Below are 19,083 nucleotides of genomic sequence, written 5' to 3' on the forward strand. Positions count from 1 at the left end.
TAAAAGAATAATGAGTTGGGAACATCCTAAAGGAGCAACAATAGGATAATGGTAAAATATATATGATAAGTCAATATGGTGCTCTCATAATATTTAATGATGTCTCATGATATAATGTTTTATAAAATGCAAGGTTTTATATAAATATTTACAGATATGTTCTTTTGCTCAATTATTTCTATAGCTACAAAAAAACTGAGAGGAAAAAACAAAGGAAATTAATATTAAAATGTTAATAATTATTATCTCTGGATGATATAGTACAAGTTATTTTTGTTGAATTTTACTGTTGCAATCAAAAAGTGAAAAGCCTACATTTTTTTCCCCTTTTCTTTTTGACCATGGTGTGCAGCAGCTTGATGTGGGATCTCAGTTCCCAGGTCAGGGACTGAACCCAGGTCACAGAGGTGAAAGTGCTGAGTCCTAATCTCTAGACCACCAGACCAAATTTTTGCCCTACAAAAATTCTGCCCTACAAAAAATTTTTTTAAAGATGCGATAGACGCCAAGTACATAGTTTCTAAAACTAGGAAATACATAAGTGGAAGATGTAATTAATAAATTCCTTAATTAGTTAGACATGTGCCAAAAGGACAAATTATACAGAAAACAGAGACTTAAGAAAAACTGTGGTTTCTAAACTCCAAAAGCACTTATGATGTTATGAAATAAACTCTTTTTTTTACATGTTTTAAGAAAATATAAATTATCCTCCATGCCTAATGCTGTTCCAAAAGTTCAGGCCCTCTTATCTCTTGCTTGAATTATTGCATAAGCTTCCTAATTGGTCTCCCTGCCTCCACTCTTCGGTAGGAGCAAGAAACACAATGAAGAAGAAAAAAAAAAGTAATACTTTTCACTTAAACCAAAAAATGTTGATGGTAACCAATTCTTCTTTTCTTATGGTTCTGCCAAAGAGAGATTTCACAAAAAACTCCAAATTAAAACAGAGTCCCTTTACCAAGGACAATTACATCATGACTTTCACAGCAAATGGAATGAAGGAATCTATCCCACTAAAACACTGATGAAAAGCAAGGATTCAGTTAAAAGTAATCAGTTCCAGACATTGTCATCCTAATATGAATGATTTTCCTATTGTCGAAAATGCATGGGCAGCATTTGTCAAAACAATATCAACACTGAACAGTACTGCAAATTTCTATACAAAATTCAAAGCCTTCCCAGAGTTGGTTAGCAGAGTTAATCACAGAGGAAGAAAATATTTGAAGTACAAACCAAAAGAAGAAAACATATGTTTTCAGACAATCTGTGAAAAGAGTTTACCAAAAAAAAAAAAAAAAAAAGATGAAGAAGAGGCAGAACTATCTTAATGCTAGCTATTGAAAGGACTGCAGTCTTCTGTGCTGGTTTTGTGTGATCTTGAGAAAGAACAATGTGGTGAGGGGGAAGTCTGGTAAGATCAGGCAATAACATAAGAGTCAAACGAAATCTGAAAAGAAAAAGATGAATAAAAAGAGTTCATTAAGGAAGAAGTAAAAATAAAAGCTCCTAAGAGCTCTTCCTAAGCACAGCAGAAATGTACCTCCTGAAATCAGAAGTTGGTACAATAGGGAATAAAGGACAAAGAAAAAGCCATAGTGCAAAACAGTGGACATGTTTTAAGTGTCCTTGGCCAAGCTCAAGAAGGAGGAATGGTGGTAGCTAAGAGCCACCCAGACTTTTCCCTGGCACTATGCATGGTTCTTACGCAGCCCCAGCTGGTACACCCAGAAATCCAGACACTTGAGGCTTCTCTAATTAGTCTTGTCATTAGCAGGAAAATAGAGGCTAGGAAATGTTAATTATTATTGATTTGAACTTTGTTTGGAAAGGTTGATTTCTCTGCCCTGCACACTTCCTACTTTACAATTCTGAAAAGTTTGCTTTTAAAGTTTGGAGAAAGGTAAGAATTCATCTTTCAGTGACAATGGTTTTTTGTTTTGTTTTGTTTTGTTTTACATATGCTGATTGACAATGTTTTTGTTTTTACTTGGCAAACATTATTTATATTTCAGCTAAGGTAACAGAGGAGCAGCAAGCCTTCTTGTTTTCTATCTTATTTTAGTGACAACCTCAATCAGTTATAGCCACAAAAATGGGCCTAACTCTAAAGCCTGTTAGAGAGAAAAGTGGTGCACTTGTTAACCTCACTGTGCAATTCCCAGTAAGGGCTGTGGTGGGAGGAAAGGGAGGAATCACGTTGCAGATTTTTTTTCCTGAATCATTTTAACCTTCAAAAAGGCTTAGGATGAATATTCTTCTTCTGTCAAAAAATTTAAAAAGCAGACAACAACAAGCAATAATGGCTAGAATCACAAAAAAAAAAAAAAAAAAAAAAAAGTAACCCCGAATTAGTTGGAAAAAAAAAAAAAAAAAAAAGACTGGAAGACTAAAAACAATGGAAGAGGCAATGAGCCAATAATAGAAAAATAACAAGCTAGATTCAGAGGTGTGCTAGATACTAATTTAACCCCCAAAAAAGGGGTAAGAGGAAGAGAAAATGTGGAGCAAAAGGGGGTCAGCATGCAAGACATCTTTCCCAAAAATCCAAAACAGCAAAAAATAAATAAAAACAATAATTAAAAAATCCAAGGGAATAAGAAAATCCATATCTTCTTAAGCTTCATGCTCAGGAGTGATCTGACAAGTACAAAAATACAGGAGAAAAAGGCATGAAAGCTAAAAGTGCCTGGAACAAATACATAGGCTCTTAGGTGCCTCTACAGAAAAGCACCAAGACTGAAAAGATGAGTAACTGTTAATGAATTTGCAACCTTATAAATAGTTTTAAATATGATTTCATAGTCATTATTGAAATCTGGCAGACTGGATCTCATGCCAATGGACACTCTCCAATGTCCAGTGAAAATAAGCTGACAAAAGAACAAGCTATGTCAAGAAAATATACACACTGACCTAGCAATGAGATCTGGTAAAATATATTTCAAGTGACTTTAAAAGGAGAAAGAATATCACACTAATGGCCATATAATCAGAGGCTCACCAAACTAAAGATGTAGATGGTGTATTTTTAATAGAAATGATGAAATTGGCTCAGAAATAAGATAATGATATAAGATGGTGATATCACGGGAGATGCCAATTATTTGAACATCTCCTGTTCATCATATTCTGCTGATAAATTCTATATTGCCTTCTGACAAGTCCTATTTTTTAGAATGAAACAGTGAGAGAAACCATGATTCTAGACTTCTAACCAATAAGGATAAATTGCATGGTAAAGTAGAAATGATGGAAGCCCTGAGAGAAAGTGACAATATAAAATTGGAATTTGTAATAGACCAGGAACTGAATCCTGGCATACATAGAAATGTATTCTGGTCATTGAAATAAATCAGATTTCAAAAAGTTGAGATAGAGAAAAAAAAAAAAAAAGCAATATCAAGTAGTCAGAAACTCTATGTAACAGAAGGGGGTACGAGGCATGTGAGGTTCTTAAACACCCATTCCGACAATTTGAAAATGGATCTGAAAATGGACCATCTTGATGAGAATGGTATACAAAGAAAGACTATAATAACATGGATAACTATGTGTTTCCCCATTTTTAAAAAGGCTCCTACAAAGGAGAGACACGCATGACGTAGGACAAATGGAGGTCACGTGAAATTTTAAGATGCAGGTCAAAAGACACAAAATTTAATGGGTCCTATCCACATGCTATAGATGATGAAAGCATGGTTTCCGGAAGCAATGACTTCGTTGTTGTTGCTGATGGGGAATTCGGACAAGATCATCACAGCAGTTCAAACCCATTTTGCTCCTGCTTTCCCCATCAGGGAAAAGGAAAGGGCAGAACTAACACAGAACTAACATAGCTAAGGAAGAACTGAACTCCAAGAGGAGATACCTAGATTCTCCAAACTAATTCTAGGCTATAGACCCAACAAAAATTATATCCCAGGACTCTTGAAGAGACTGGAAATATGGTCACAGAGTTAGAGTCAAGTGAAAAATGGTAGAGATGTCAGTAGATGGAGGGAGGCAAATATACAAACATACTCCTTTTCAAAATGGAGCTTGATTCACAATAGTGTTCACAAATGGACTGCTGGAGTTCCTGCCATGGCTCAGTGGTGACCAACCCAACTAGATCTATGAGGACGTGGGTTCAATCCCTGCCCTCGCTCAGTGGGTTAAGGATCTGGTGTTGCAATCCATGTTGCTCTGGCTGGCAGCTCCAGCTCCAATTCAACCCGTAGCCTGGGAACTTCCATATGCTGTGGGTGTGGCCCTAAAAAAGACAAAAAAATTAAAAAATTTTTAAAAATAAATTAAAATGGATTGCTAAACAAATGGTCTGTAAGGTCCTAAACAGAGAAAAGGATACTATTAGACACCAGAAGATTCCCCTCAAACCAAGCCATGAAAGTGAACTTCATTAGTTTGCAGATATAGCTAGCACACTAGTGAGCCAGGAGAAAGCACAGTATTTCACGAAGCACCTAAAAGAACTCCTTCATGCGAGGGTTTTATAGACATGGTGGCAGAGTGTAACTTGACTTTAACGAATCAATATGAATTAAGCACCAACTAGTTACAACAATGTAGGAAACAGAGCCCATTCTGGTGTGTAGATAGGTAGATAATAACTACTTGAAGAAGCACAAAAGTGGCTTGACATAGAGGTCTCTGATGCTGTGGTTTTTGACTTTAGGGGAAATATATATTTCTCTGAGAATCTGATGAAAGCTTTAACATCTGTTCACACACAAAAATATTTCCTGACCTTTAAAATCCTTCTTAAGATTTCAGGGGATTTGTCCACAAAATACCCCCATTTCCACCCTCCAGCCTCAGCGAGACCTGAGATTAGAAAAGAACCCTGGTTTTAGGAGTTCCCATTGTGGCTTACAAACCTGACTAGGACCCATGAGGAAATGGGTTCGATCCCTGGCCCCGCTCAGGTGGGTTAAGGATCTGGCGGTGCCATGAGCTGCGGTGTAGGCCACAGATGCAGCCTGGATCCCCATCGCACATTGCCATGGCTGTGATTTAGGCCAGCAGCTGCAGCTCCAATTCCACCCCTAGCCAGGGAACCTCCATATGCCATGGGTATGGCCCTAAAGAGACAAAAACAAAACAAAACAAAACAAAAACACCTGTTTAGTGCTTCAGTGGTTCAATGTCTTTATCAAAGTCCTCAATGAAGGCAGCGAATACATCCTGAGTTTCTTATGGTTAAGGGGTAAGACTCTGGGTGGAACAGGCAATTCTGAATAGATACATTCCCATATGTATCAGAGAAGACAATCTCAGGCATGTGGAGGTTCCCAGGCTAGGGGTCCAATCGGAGCTGTAGCTGCCGGCCTAGGCCAGAGCCACAGCAACTTGGGATCGGAGCCGCATCTGCAATCTACACCACAGCTCACGGCAACAACGGATCCTTAACCCACTGAGTGAGGCCAGGGATCAAACCCGAAACCTCATGGTTCCTCGTTGGATTCGTTTCCGCTGTGCCACGACAGGAACTCCAAGACCTCCAAGTATTTAGCAAAAGTTTTGGTGAAAAAAAAAATTATTAAGAAGCCCAGCCACTCTTTTAATGCTTCAAGACTAGTATGGTTTTGAAGAAAACCTGTATCTGTACACCACAGTTATAAAGAGTTCTTTTCTAGAGTTCCCATTGTGCTATGAACCTGACTAGCATCCAGGAGGATGTGGGTTTGATCTCTGGTCTTGCTCAGTGGGTTATGATCCAGAGTTGCCATGAACTGTGGTGTAGGTCACAGATGCAGCTTAGATCCTATGTTGCTGTGGTATAGGGAGGCAGCTCCAGCTCAAATTTGACCCCTAGCCTGGGAACTTCCATATGCCACAGGTGTAGCCATTATATATATATATATATATATATATATATATAAAAAAGGCCAAAAGAGTTCTTTCCTTGCAATTGAAAGAAGGTGCTAAGATAAAATTCTGTCTAGTTTTAATGTCAAGAATAGTCATACTTCACTTGATCATTAGCTTCCTTTAAGTTGTATGTACTATTGACTATATAAATGAGTAGTTTTTAATCTGACATCTTGTGTTTACCCTTATAGCATAAAACTTTAGTCCAGTCCTAGCTCCATTTTAAAGCCCCACCATTGCTTTTCTTTCTTCCTATAGCCCTACTTTTTAGAAAAAAATTTTTTTCTAAAGTATAGTTGACTTCCAATGTTGTGCCAATGTCCACTGTACAGCAAAGTGACAGACATTTCCTTTCTTACGTTATCTTCCACCATGGTCTATCCCAAGAGACTGGATATAGTTCCCTGTACCTATAGCCCCATTTTTAATTGAGGTCATTATGTATATTTTCCGCTGTCTTGTAAGCTACTTTATATCATCTCTGGAACAAAATGCGTAAAAATTAAATGGTATACTTATCAAATTGGAGAATGATACAAGGCCAGAAAGAACACCTGATACAATGAAAATAGAAAATGGTCTCTACTGGTTAGGAGAATAAAATGAGCCAATTAACGAATGAAAGTAAGCAAGGATGAAAGTGAACATTGTAAAATAATATCTGGCCTATTATTTTTCTAGGAATAAAAAGGGTTTAGCTAACCACCATCAAAAAGACTATAATGTGACAGAGATTCTCAAAGAACATCAGAGGAATCTTCCTTTACCCACTTACTGTCCAACTTCAGAGTTGATGACAATAACCTTCAACCTATTGTCCTTCCTTGTAAAACAAAACATCCCTTCCTCCCCACAATGTCTCATTTAAAAAAAAAGTCTCATTTAAAATGTCTCATTTAAACGATGAAGCAGTTTAAACTCATTAGAAGAAAAGCTTTACCTAAAATAACTCAATTTATGAAAACTATGACCAGAAGCAAAATTAATAGGACCTACTGATCCAAAAAAAGGTAGGAATATTATTTCATGAACTATCCCAACAGTTTTTGTAATTGGTTTTAAGAAAGAATTGGTTTTTAAACAAATTCAAAAGCAGTTTGTGATGAGCATTATTTTCATTCCCATTGACTCTAATACAATGTCCAAACAGTCTAGTCCATGATGGCATTTTCCCTTAACACTTTCTATTTAACCAATAAATGCCAATCTTCACTATGTATGTGCCTTAATAACATGCAGGCAGTATTATAAATATCCAATTTTATTTGTCCTATCTTCTCCTAAAGAAAATCTTATTAAGGCTGTAGCAAATCCAAAGAAGTAATTTAAATGAGTATATCTACCCAAGGGAATTAAAATATTTCCAACGTATTCGTTCAAAGCACCAGTCTTATCTATAATAGTAAGAAAAAAATACACCATTATCGCATACTCCAAGGAAAATAGCAAGACATGATATAATTAATATAATTAAACTGGGAACATTTTTTTCAATGAAGAGAACTATGAAGAAACAGGGAGAGAAAGTTTGTGCTGAGTTTTAAGCCACAGAAGGAGTGCCTATTAGTGATGTCAACTAAAACTTTAAAAGGTTACTTTTTTAATTGCAGGCTGTTAATCATCCTTGGAGCTTTTTATAATGCAAGAACACAGTACTTAACACAGAAACTGCAAAGGAGAATTGGGTTAAATTCTAGCATTCCAGAACACAGATAATAGCTGTTTAATCCAAGGGATTGTGACTCAAATTCAGATTGTGAATGATTCACTTCCTAAATTTAAAATTGTTTATCTTGGCCAGACTCACCAAGAAGAAGAAAAAAAGAACCCAAATAAACAAAACAATGAAAAAGGAGAAATCTCAACTGATACTGCTGAAATACAAAAAAAAAAAGAGAGAATACTATGAACAATTATATGCCAACAAATTTGACAACCTAGTAGAAATGGATAACTTTCTAGAAATACAGCCCACAAAAACCGAATCAAAAACAAATAGATAACTTGAATAGACCAATCACTAGGAAAGAAATTGAACATTAAAAAAAAAAAAAACTCCCTACAAACACAAGCCCAAAATCAGATGGTTTCACAGGTAAATTATACCAGCTATACAAAGAAGAGCTTATACACACATCCTTCTTAAATTTTTCCGAAAGACTGAAGAAGGAACACTCTCAAAGACATTCTATGAAGCCACAATCACCCTAATACCAAAACCAGACAAAGATACCACTAAAAAAGAAAATTATAGGCCAATATCTTTGATGAATATTGACACAAAAATTCTCCAAAATTTTCACCAACCAAATCCAAGACCACATAAAAAAGATCGTATGCCATGACGACCAAGTGGGATTCATCCTAAGTTCACAAGGACGGTTCAACATTTGTAAATCAATCAATGTAATACACCACTTTAACAAAAGTCAAAAACTACATGATCATGTCAATAGATGCAGATAAAATTATCGTGTGCCATTTTGAATAAGAGCTTTATTTTTCATTTAATCTTCTAGATGTTCTCAATGTTTTCATTTCTATAAAGCAGTAAGCAAAGTTGAATCTCATTTATTTCATTAAGAAAATTAAAATGCCATGTTTGTTTTCCCTGATTTAGTATAATAAAGTAGTCATAAGGTGCAAAAATAAAGTTCAAAACAAAATACACTTGGAGTTCCCATTGTGGCTCAGTGGTTAACAAATCCGACCAGGAACCATGAAGTTGCAGGATCCCTGCCCTTGCTCAGTGGGTTAAGGATCTGGCGTCACCATGAGTGTTGGTATAGGGTGAAGACACAGCTTGGATCTGGTATTGCTGTGGCTCTGGCGTAGGCCGGCGGCTACAGCTCCAATTAGACTCCTAGTCTGGGAACCTCCATATGCCATTGGTGCGGCCCTAGTAAAGACAAAAAGACAGAACAAAAAACAAAAAAAACCAAAATATGCTCTTTCTTCTCTCTGTAATTCAACTTCCAAAACTAGACCTTTAAGTCCTAAAGACATTCAAGCATATTCATCACATTCTCAGTTGCAATTTTAGCATAAAGAGAAAATGACTTTTTTACATAAGCAAATTAAATAGAAAATTAAATTTTACAACAAAGAAAATCATCATTAGAAAAACAGTCAATTCAAAAAAGAAAAATGCAAGGGCAAACAAATATATAAAAATTCAGTGTCAACTGTATTCAAATAAATATAAAATTAATTAAATAACAACAAAAGATCAAATGACTCTTTCCTTAGGACAACTGGAAGAAACATACAATCAGTTTTATGGCTGGCATCACTTGGTTTCAGTTTTTTCCAAAAAATTGAATTTCAACTTCTAGTCGTCACTAGGAAGGCAGGGCCAAACCTAACTCTGAGGTTATCATTCACGACAAAAACTGAAACCTACAGCAAATAAAGCCAACCAAGGTCTCAAAACTAAAATGTCTTCTTGGCATACAGAGTTCATCTCTGAAACTCAATTCAAAAAGTTAACAATGACAATTCAAAGAAGCACTTTGATCTTGAGACAGAATCCCCCCACCCCCGCCCCATTAAAGAAACCTGGCTGTGGTTGATAGAAAACCGTAAGCTGTAGGAGTGGAATTTTTGTCCATAGGATTCTAATGCTCTGTATTTCACTGATTTTTCCTATCCTTAAAAAAGAAGAGGAGTGCCTTTCGTGGCTCAGTGGTTAACGAACCCAACTAGGAACCATGAGGATGTGGGTTCAATCCCTGGCCTTGCTTAGTGGGTTAAGGATCCCGTGTTGCTATGGCTGTGGTGTAGGCTGGCAGCTATAGCTCCAATTTGACCCCAGCCTGGGAACTTCCATATGCCGTAAGTGCGGCCCCTAAAAAGCCAAAAAAAAAAAATGGTAACAGAGTATGATACAGAGTACTAGACTGGTGGTAAAAAAATGTACATTCTGCATTTTAGCCCTAATATCATCTAGTTCTATGTTCTTCTGTGAACCACTTAAGGCCATTTCATCTCTAAGATGTGAAAGATGAACTTTAAATGATGCCTAATATTCTTTACAGCACTTGCACGTTTCAAGTCCACATCAGTTGCTAGATGTTCTATAACAAGACCTTAAAGTACACACATTAACCTATAGTACCGTTGTAATTATTCTGGGTTGTTGAGCACTAGATCAATCCCCTTTTACTGGATGTACCTTGTTAAATGCAATGCACAATTTTAATTCCATGCTACTTAGTATATACCCCCAATACTCCTCTGCACCTATGTATTTGTTGTGCCAATTCTCTCCTGACTAATCAGGATGTTGCATTTACAAGGCCAGTTTACTTGCCACCAAGTATAATCCTTTGCATATCTAGTTAACCACCATATGGCTTGCTGTTCTTTAGCTGAGCAATAAAAGCCTATTGAACGAGACCACACTATCTACTCCAGCCAGCATTAAAGGGCACACCTTGAGATTAAAGTGATCTCAGAGAAATAAGAGGAAGATAGTCACTGTAATAAGGAAGGGAATTACAGAACACCTGGTGGCAGATTATCAAGCCTCTCAAAGCAGGGCTCAACCAAGACCTCAACTATAAATGCATCAGGAAGAACCACTGAGCATAAGGCATATTTTACTTTCCGAGACTATGGCAGGAAAATGATGTCAATCAACTAGAATGGGCAGAACATTTCTAAGCCCTCAAGGTGATGCTTATATTTTAACCTGCTGGTTCAGTGACCCAAACATCATTTAATGAGCATCTATTGTGTTCCAGCATTGTGCTAGATGCTGGGGATACAGAGGGGAGTAGAACAAGGTCCCATGAGGTGCTCACAGTCTAATGGAGGAGATACATGAACAACTAATCACAATATAACACAGCAATAAATGCTATAATAGAGGGAAAGATCCACTGAGAAGGCAGAAAACGAGCCATAAAAAGAAGGATGGAGAGGGCATTCCAGGCAGCATGAACCAGCCTGGGGTCAGGGGACGATGTGATCTATGAAGGAATGTAGAGAGATGGTACCTGCAAAAGGGTTTCACATACACAGAACAGGAGTGACAGAAAGAAGTGTGAAATTTTATTTTATGAAATGAGGAACCTAATTTTGGAAGAGTTATCAGAAATGGCAATAGCTAACTTGAACAAAAGAGAAATGTGATTTCCTTTATACTCCAAAAAATTCACAAGAGAGTTCGCCTTAGCTAATGTTGCTAGGGCCACTTCTTTTGATTACAGTGCTTCTCGCCAGAAAGAAATTTTTAACACCTTGGCAATTATGGTCTCTTACTTACACTAATTTTTGGTTGTGCACCTGGATTTTCTAGGGGCCTGGTAAAAGGCCACTGGGAAATTTGAATATATTCTAATTTTAGGAGGCTGACATATGCGCCTGCTCAAACTACAATAATGATACGTGCAAAAACATTTATAAGAAACAAAACCAGTAACACAAAAGGGGTCAATGAGTAATGTTTTTCATTTTTCTTCTCATACTTTTCTTACTTAAATCATTTATGTAAGCTATGACTTTAAAATGCCTTCTTTTTTTAGTAATATTCTTGAACCAGAAAGATTTGAAAAGTAAATCCTATAATAATAATTAAAAAAAAAACAGCTAATTTTTAAAAGGAAACAATCTTGCATAAGCCCTAATTATCACTTCAGTATTTGTAGACTAGATCTATATTTGAGGTAGAAAAAAATAACATTTTTTGACAAGGTCTCTGGAAAGAGTGAGGAAAGCCACTATATTTTAAGAGGAGTGACTTTAAAATCACAAGCTAAATTCTTAACACCAACATGAAATAAATCAATAAGTAGGTCAAAAGTTGTTAGTTAAAATGAAGGAGAAAGCAAAATTGGTAAATGGAATGTTTGTCCTTTTCTGCAGTAAGACAATTCGTAAGAGTGCAGCTTATGTCAGTTATACTATGCCTCATTATTCAATAACCTTTTAGGAGAGAATATCACACATAAAGATTACCAAACAATTAGATTATGTTAGAAATACCCTCTGGCCCCTTCTTCCCTTCTCTTTTTTCAACAGAATCTATGTCCTCATTTGCAATGAAATGACTTTGTGGGAAATCATGACCCTAAGTTTTAGAAAGCTGTCTCAAAACGGTGAATCAACAGAGAACTTGACTCACACCTTATTTTAGGAACAGGTTCTGGGGTACAGCTGCCAGCCATGGTTACGTTCTCTCTAAGAGCTTATCCATCTTTACTTCCCTAACTGGGTTACTGCCTCAGAATCAAAATGCTCTTCCTTTTATATTTTACTAACTAGAGCCAATCAAGTTCTCGCCTGGGGTCCAGCCAGCAGCTGGTAGCTCCCTCAGTAAGCTGAGTTCAAATCCAGAAAGCCTAAATCCAGAGCTCACCTGGCAACCACAATCCTGTATATCTTCTTTCTCACTCCTATACAACTCATCTAAGAATACCTGAGAAAGAACTACCAGAGATATTCCCACTAAAATAATAACAGTAATACTTATAACACGTAAAATCACAAAAAATACAACGAATAAATATTCAACTTCCCCTGTTATCAGAGATATGCAAATTAAACCACAGGACAGCTTCTTTTAACTAGCAAACTTAAAAAAAATGAAGTATAATATTCATGTGTCAGGTATGGTTCAAAACGGTAATTTTATATATCATTAAGAGGGTATAGGTGAAATTACCTTTCTAGGGAACAATTTGACAATATTTATCAAAAGTCTATAAAATGTTGATGTACATATCCAAAAAATTCACTTCTAGGAATTTCATCAAATCATCAGTCATGCACAGAATCAAGGATATTCACTAAAGCACTAGTAATGACAGTGAGTGATAGAAAACAACATAAAAGTCCAACAATAGAGTTGTTAACATAAATTTGATGTTATAATAAAACTAAAAAATATATACACACACTAAAATATCCTCTTTTAGGGAATATTTATTGATCTCCAAAAACATTCTTAATGTTTTATGTAACTTAAAAATATATAAAATATGATCCTAATTTTATAAAAGCAAACATATAGGTAACAAACAGGAGTTAAGGAAATCAGATCAAGAGACATCCATTCCATTTTTTCTCTCAAGGTCCTTGGTTCCATGGAGGATGTGTCTCCACACTCCATTTTGGCCCATCCTCACCCAAATGTCCTTTGATCTGTGAGCCAAGAAGGAGAGTGTAAAATGCCTGGGGACTTAACCTTCCTTGGCAACTCACCATATATAAAATATCTACAGAAACAAGGCCAAGAGATAGAAAGGGCATCTTTGGGGGTAGGGCCACATACCATGCAAGCAACAACCATTAGGATCTCACAACTGGAAATACTATAAAATTGGGTTGTGATGATTGTTGTACAACTATAAATGTAATAAACTTCATTGAGTTTAAAAAAAAAAAAAAGGATTCCACAACAATTATTATTTTTATCATTAAATTTAACACCCATTGCTCTATACACAACTTCTAATTTCAGGTTAGTCCTATTTCATCAACTAAAGTGTGAGATCATCTAAGATAGTCACTGTGTCTTATATAGCAGATCCTTATCATCTGCGAAATCAATAGTCGTGTCTGTAAAAAACAACTCCCCAGCAACTCGGAAGGGGGCAATCTGTAGACCTCATAAGCTATGAACTTGACTCAATGTGGAGATAGAATGGATCTCTAACTAATTGTCCATTTCCCACATTTAGGTGAAATATTGTTCTTATCTATACATGGTCACCCATGCAGTAACTTCTCGAAAGAAGAAAACTTATTTCCTTATAAAAGTCTGCACACAGGACCAATAAAGCAGTTTTTGGATATTTGGACAAATAGAAGAAATCAGGAGTTCCCGTCGTGGCCAGTGGTTAACGAATCCGACTAGGAACCATGAGGTTGCGGGTTCGGTCCCTGCCCTGCTCAGTGGGTTAACGATCCGGCGTTGCCGTGAGTTGTGGTGTAGGTTGCAGACGCGGCTCGGATCCCGCGTTGCTGTGGCTCTGGCATAGGCCAGTGGCTACAGCTCCGATTCGACCCCTAGCCTGGGAACCTCCATATGCCGCGGGAGCGGCCCAAAGAAATAGCAAAAAGACAAAAAAAAAAAGAAATCAAATATCAAATTCGACAATGGCTCAGATTTAGACAAGCCCACTATATATTCTATATGGAAACAGAAAAAGGCAATTTATTAATCTTTCAAGAAGTGTTCCAACAAAAAGAGCTGGTTAATACTAAAGAGTGAAGTTCCTGGATTATGTAGTAAGAGTATGTTTTGTTGGAAACTGCCAAACTGTCTTCCAAAGCAGCTGTACCATTTTACCTTTCCACCAAAAATGAATGAGAGTTCCTGCTGTTCCACATTCTCGCCAGCGTTTGGTGATGTGAGTGTTTTGGATTTTAGCCATTCCAATAGGTATGTGGTGCTTTCTCATTGTTTAATTTGAAATTCTCTAAAGACACATGATGTTGATCATTTTTTCTATGCTTGTTTGCCATATACATAATGTCTTTGGTGAAGTGTCCATACAGATCTTTTGACCAAGAACTGTACTTTTGGTATTGTACCTATAAAGGCATTGCCAAACCCAAGTTCACCTGGAGTTTTTCTTATCTGCTACAAGTTTTATAGATTTCCATTTCACATTTAAATTAATGGTCCAGGAGTTCCCGTTGTGGCTCAGTGGTTAACAAATCCGACTAGGAACCATGAGGTTGCAGGTTCAATCCCTGCCCTTGCTCAGTGGGTTAAGGATCCGATGTTGCTGTGAGCTGTGGTGTAGGTCGCAGACGCGGATCGGATCCAGCGTTGCTGTGGCTCTGGCATAGGCTGGCGGCTACAGCTTCGATTAGACCCCTAGCCTGGGAACCTCCACATGCCGCAGGAGCGGCTCAAGAAATGGCAAAAAAAGACCAAAATAATTAATTAATTAATTAATTAATGGTCCATTTTGAGTTAATTATTGTCAGTTATTTTAACAAAGAAAATTTAAATAGGGAATTAGAGAACTAAAAAGGCAAAAAAGAAGCACTGAGGTTACACAGATATAGTAACTGCGGGAAGAGCAAAAGGAACTGGTTGAACTGATGCTTAGGAAAAGAACTTCACAGGTTGGGATGCTAACATCTGTGAAGATTGCATTGGACAGCTGGTGCTGGTATCTCTGAAGGTCATAATGATGATAGTACCATGAGTATGAAAAAAAAATACAAACAAAAACAAACTGTCACTGCATATACTTCAAGGATTCTTACGTCTTCATGAAAAATTTCTCTCCTTATCACCATGGAATAGCTCTCTTTATCCCTGATACTTTTCCTTGCTCTGAAGTCTGCTTTTTCTGATATAAATATGGCTACTCCACCTTTCTTTTGGGTAGTGTTAGAATAGTACGTATTTTTCTATCCTTTATTTTAATCTGGTCTTTATATTAAAAGTGGGCTTCTCATAGAAACAGAAAGTAGAATGGTGGATACTAGGGGCTGGGGGAGGGAGATATGGGAAGATGTTAGTCAAAGGGTACAAACTTCCAGTTACAAGTTGAATAAGTTCCAGGGAACTGAAGTACAGCTGGGTGATTACAATATTATATTGTATACTTGAAAGTTCCTTAGAGTAGATCTTAAGTGTTCTCATGCAAAAAAGAAATGGAAATAATGTGAGAAGATGGAGATGTTAACTAACACTAAAGTGATAATCATTTCATAATGTGTAAGTGTATCAAGTCAACATGTTGTATGCCTTAAACTTATACAACACTATATGTCAATTACATATCAACGAAGCTGGAAAAGATACCAAAGCAAGTTTCTGGTAGACAACATATAGTAAGGTCTTGTTTAATTCACTCTGAGAGTCTCTGTCTTTTAATTGGTATATCCGGAGTTCCCGTCGTGGCTCAGTGGTTAATGAATCTGACTAGGAACCATGAGGTTGTGGGTTCGATTCCTGGCCTTGCTCAGTGGGTTAAGGATCTGGTGTTGCCATGAGCTGTGGTGTAGCTACAGACACAGCTCGGATCCCATGTTGCTGTGACTGGTGCAGGCCAGCAGCTACAGCTCCTATTAGACCCCTAGCCTGGGAAGCTCCATATGCCATGGGAGCCGCCCTAGAAATGGCAAAAGGAGAAAAAAAAAAAATTCGTATATTCTAGACCATAATGTTTAAAATGATTATTGATATAGTTGAATCTATGTCAATAATTAATATCTACTATATCTCTTACATTTTCTATTTGTTGCCCTTGTTCTGTTTCTTTTTTTCTGATCTTCTTCTACCTTCTCTGGTTTTAAATAAGCTTTTCATATGAGTCTATTTTTTTCTCCTCTCTTAGCATATCATTACAGCCAACCCTCTGCATCCATGAGTGTCACATCAGCAAATTCAAGTTGAATCTCTGGATGTGAAACCCATGGATATGGCTGATTGTATGCTTATTTTTACCCTTTTTAGTGGTTATGCTTGAGTCTGCAATATACATTTACAACTAATCCAAGTCCTCATTCAGATAACACTACACCACCGCACAGATAGTACAACTACCTTTAAGTATTCTCAAGTTCCTTAGAGTATTCTCATCTCTCCTTCCTGTCCCTTAAAACACTGCTTTCACTCATTTCATTCATAATTTAAAATACATTAACACTACTGTTATTGTGAACAAATTGTTATCTGCTGATTTTCAGTTTGTTCATGTTTTTCTTATTGTGAGGATGGGGTGGTGACTTCTAAGCTCCTTAGATGCTGGACCAGAAACTGGAAGTTCCTATTTTTTAAGTAAATAATCATTGCCGGTATTTATCATACAGAGTCCTAACATTTCTGTATTGGTTTCAAACTACTGTGTAACACCATCTACATCATTTCTACCTGGGGGAATCATTCTAGCTTCCCAAGTATGAAGGCCCCCATTTTACAGCTTTCAGGAAATTATCCTATTTTATAAGTTTTAAGAGGTTAACATCTCTGAATGACTTTTAATTTTGTGTTTATGGGTATTAACATTGTCCTGGAGCTACACTTAGCTTACTGAAAAATTCAATTACCTAAAGTCTATGACCCTACCTTTAAGGAAGTAATAAATAATATTTTAAATGTTAACACTGCAACATATAAAGCAAAATGCACCTGAAAATGCACCCATCATCCTTCACTTATACTTCAGAACATGGCCTTGGAGGCAGAAAGAAATGTTTTTAGATCTTAACTCTCCTTTAATTAGCTTTATCAAAAGGCCTCGCCTTATCCTCATCTGCTCCCTCTATAAAACAAGAATAATAAAACCTACCTCACTAGGTTATTACAACAGATGATCTTATGTGCTTTGCACATCAGTTCATGGTATAAATAGTACTTGCTGCTGCTGCTGCTGTTTTTATTAACCTTAGGCTATAGCTCCTTTAACTGCTATTGCCACACTTGAAAATACTTCAATTCTAGAGTCTACTTCACTCTGTGTAGGGCATACCTTAGTTGTACCTATTCTACTTGGACCATTTTACTGCCCTGCTATTTCCTAAGAATGAATTTTGTAAAGAAAAGTTTTCCATTCTATTTTCCTCTTTCCTTATAAAACCGAGTCCTCATTAATCCACATATAAAATGCTACTTTGTACATTTAAAAAAACACATGAGCCAACAAAAAGGAAAAGTAAGTGAAAACTTCTTGGGTGCAAACATAATGCCAAAAGCATTGAGAAAAAATCTATAAATAAAACAGCAGCCAAAATACTTTAAATAGCAGGAATTGATTCATAGAACTGCTTTTAAAATCCCATTTAAAATTTTCCTTCTTTCTAAAGGTTTATTTCCACTTCTGAGATGTCAATTCTCAAAATGAATAAGCTTTGTAAATTCCTCAAGCTGAGAGAAAATTTAAATTACACAAAAATTTTCAAACTCAACAGCCTTAATCCTATAGCTTTTTGTAATCAACCTGTATTTGTTTGCCTGCTAACAATAAATTTTTCTTTCCTGAGTTTTGTTGTGCCAGCAAACCTTTTCCGAAATTTCAAATGAAATTCTAAACTGGAAAAAAAAAAAAAAAAAAAAAAAAAAAAAAACTTTTTCAGAATATAAGAACAAATGTAATTATTAAGGAAATTAAAATAGCTTTTTTAAATGAATAACCCAGCTCCCTTTCACAGCAAGCACAGGAAAGATACTATGTTCTTCAGATTCCTATTTAACTTGCCTTCCATGGGATTTAGATTTAAAATTTTCTTCAAAGTAATTGAATGTAGGCTTAGTTATTCAGTGACAGAAATTAACATTAAATTTCAGAAGCCAGAGGACAGAAGGTGACCCATATTTCTGGAGGTGAATGATCTTGGTTTCTTTACAGAATGAACCACAGAAAGAAAACCATTACAGGGGTGCCCCCTTATCCACAGTGGATATGTTCCAAGACCCCCAGTGGGTGTCTGAGACTGTGGATAGCACCGAACCCCAGGTATACTGTTTTTTTCCTATATATACTAACCTACAACAAAGTTTAACTTATAAATTAGGCACAATAAGAAATTAACAACTACTAATAAAATAGGATAATTATAACAAAACACTATAACAAGTTATGTGAATGTGGTCTTGCTCTCTTTCAAATAACCTTACTGTACTGGCTTCCCCTTCTTCCTGTGATCATGTGAGATGACAAAATGCCTATGTGCGGAGAAGTGAGGTAAATGAAGTAGGCACCGTGATGATGGAGTGTTAGGCTACTACTGATTTTCTGACTATATGTTAAAAGGAGGATCATCTGCTCCAGGTGATGCTGGACCACTGAGCCATCATGTTGATGGCTGGATGTCAGTAGCAAAAGATATTGATGGCTGGGGATCCCAGGTGTGACAGAGTTGGAGGGCATGAGATTTTATCATGCTACTGCAAACAACATACAATTTAAAACCTATGAACTGAGAGTTCCCACTGTGATTTGGCAGGTTAAGGGCTCAACGTTGTCTCCCTGAGGATTTGGGTTTGATCCCTGGCCTGGCTCATTGGGTTAGGGATCCAGCACTGCTGCAAGCTGTGGCATAGGCTGCGGATGTGGCTCAGATTTGGTGGTGTCATGGCTTTGGTGGCTATAGCAGCTGTGACAGCTGCAGAGTAGGTAGGCCTGCAGCTGCAGATCCAATTCAACTCCTGGCCCAGGAATTTCCATATGTCACAGGTGTGGCTGTTAAAAAAAAAAAAAAAAAACAAACAAACTATCAATTGTTTATTTCTGGAAT

At 36.8% G+C, this 19,083-nt stretch overlaps 1 protein-coding gene and 1 long non-coding RNA gene across 13 annotated transcripts in view; one reads left to right on the top strand and one right to left on the bottom strand.

The window, feature by feature from the left end:
* OXCT1 (3-oxoacid CoA-transferase 1) overlaps window positions 1-19,083 on the bottom strand; it is a 147,672-nt gene that overhangs the window by 79,447 nt on the left and 49,142 nt on the right.
* Window positions 11,397-19,059, top strand: LOC146395520 (uncharacterized). Its single transcript, XR_014831277.1, has 2 exons — window positions 11,397-13,748; window positions 15,784-19,059. It is a non-coding gene; the product is annotated as an uncharacterized LOC146395520 (long non-coding RNA).

The sequence above is a fragment of the Sus scrofa genome, chromosome 16 (assembly GCF_054392235.1).
Source record: "Sus scrofa isolate SSC_HxYL_T2T_F1_AM1 chromosome 16, Sscrofa_HxYL_maternal_Yorkshire_Landrace_v2.0, whole genome shotgun sequence".
Lineage (NCBI taxonomy): Eukaryota > Metazoa > Chordata > Mammalia > Artiodactyla > Suidae > Sus > Sus scrofa.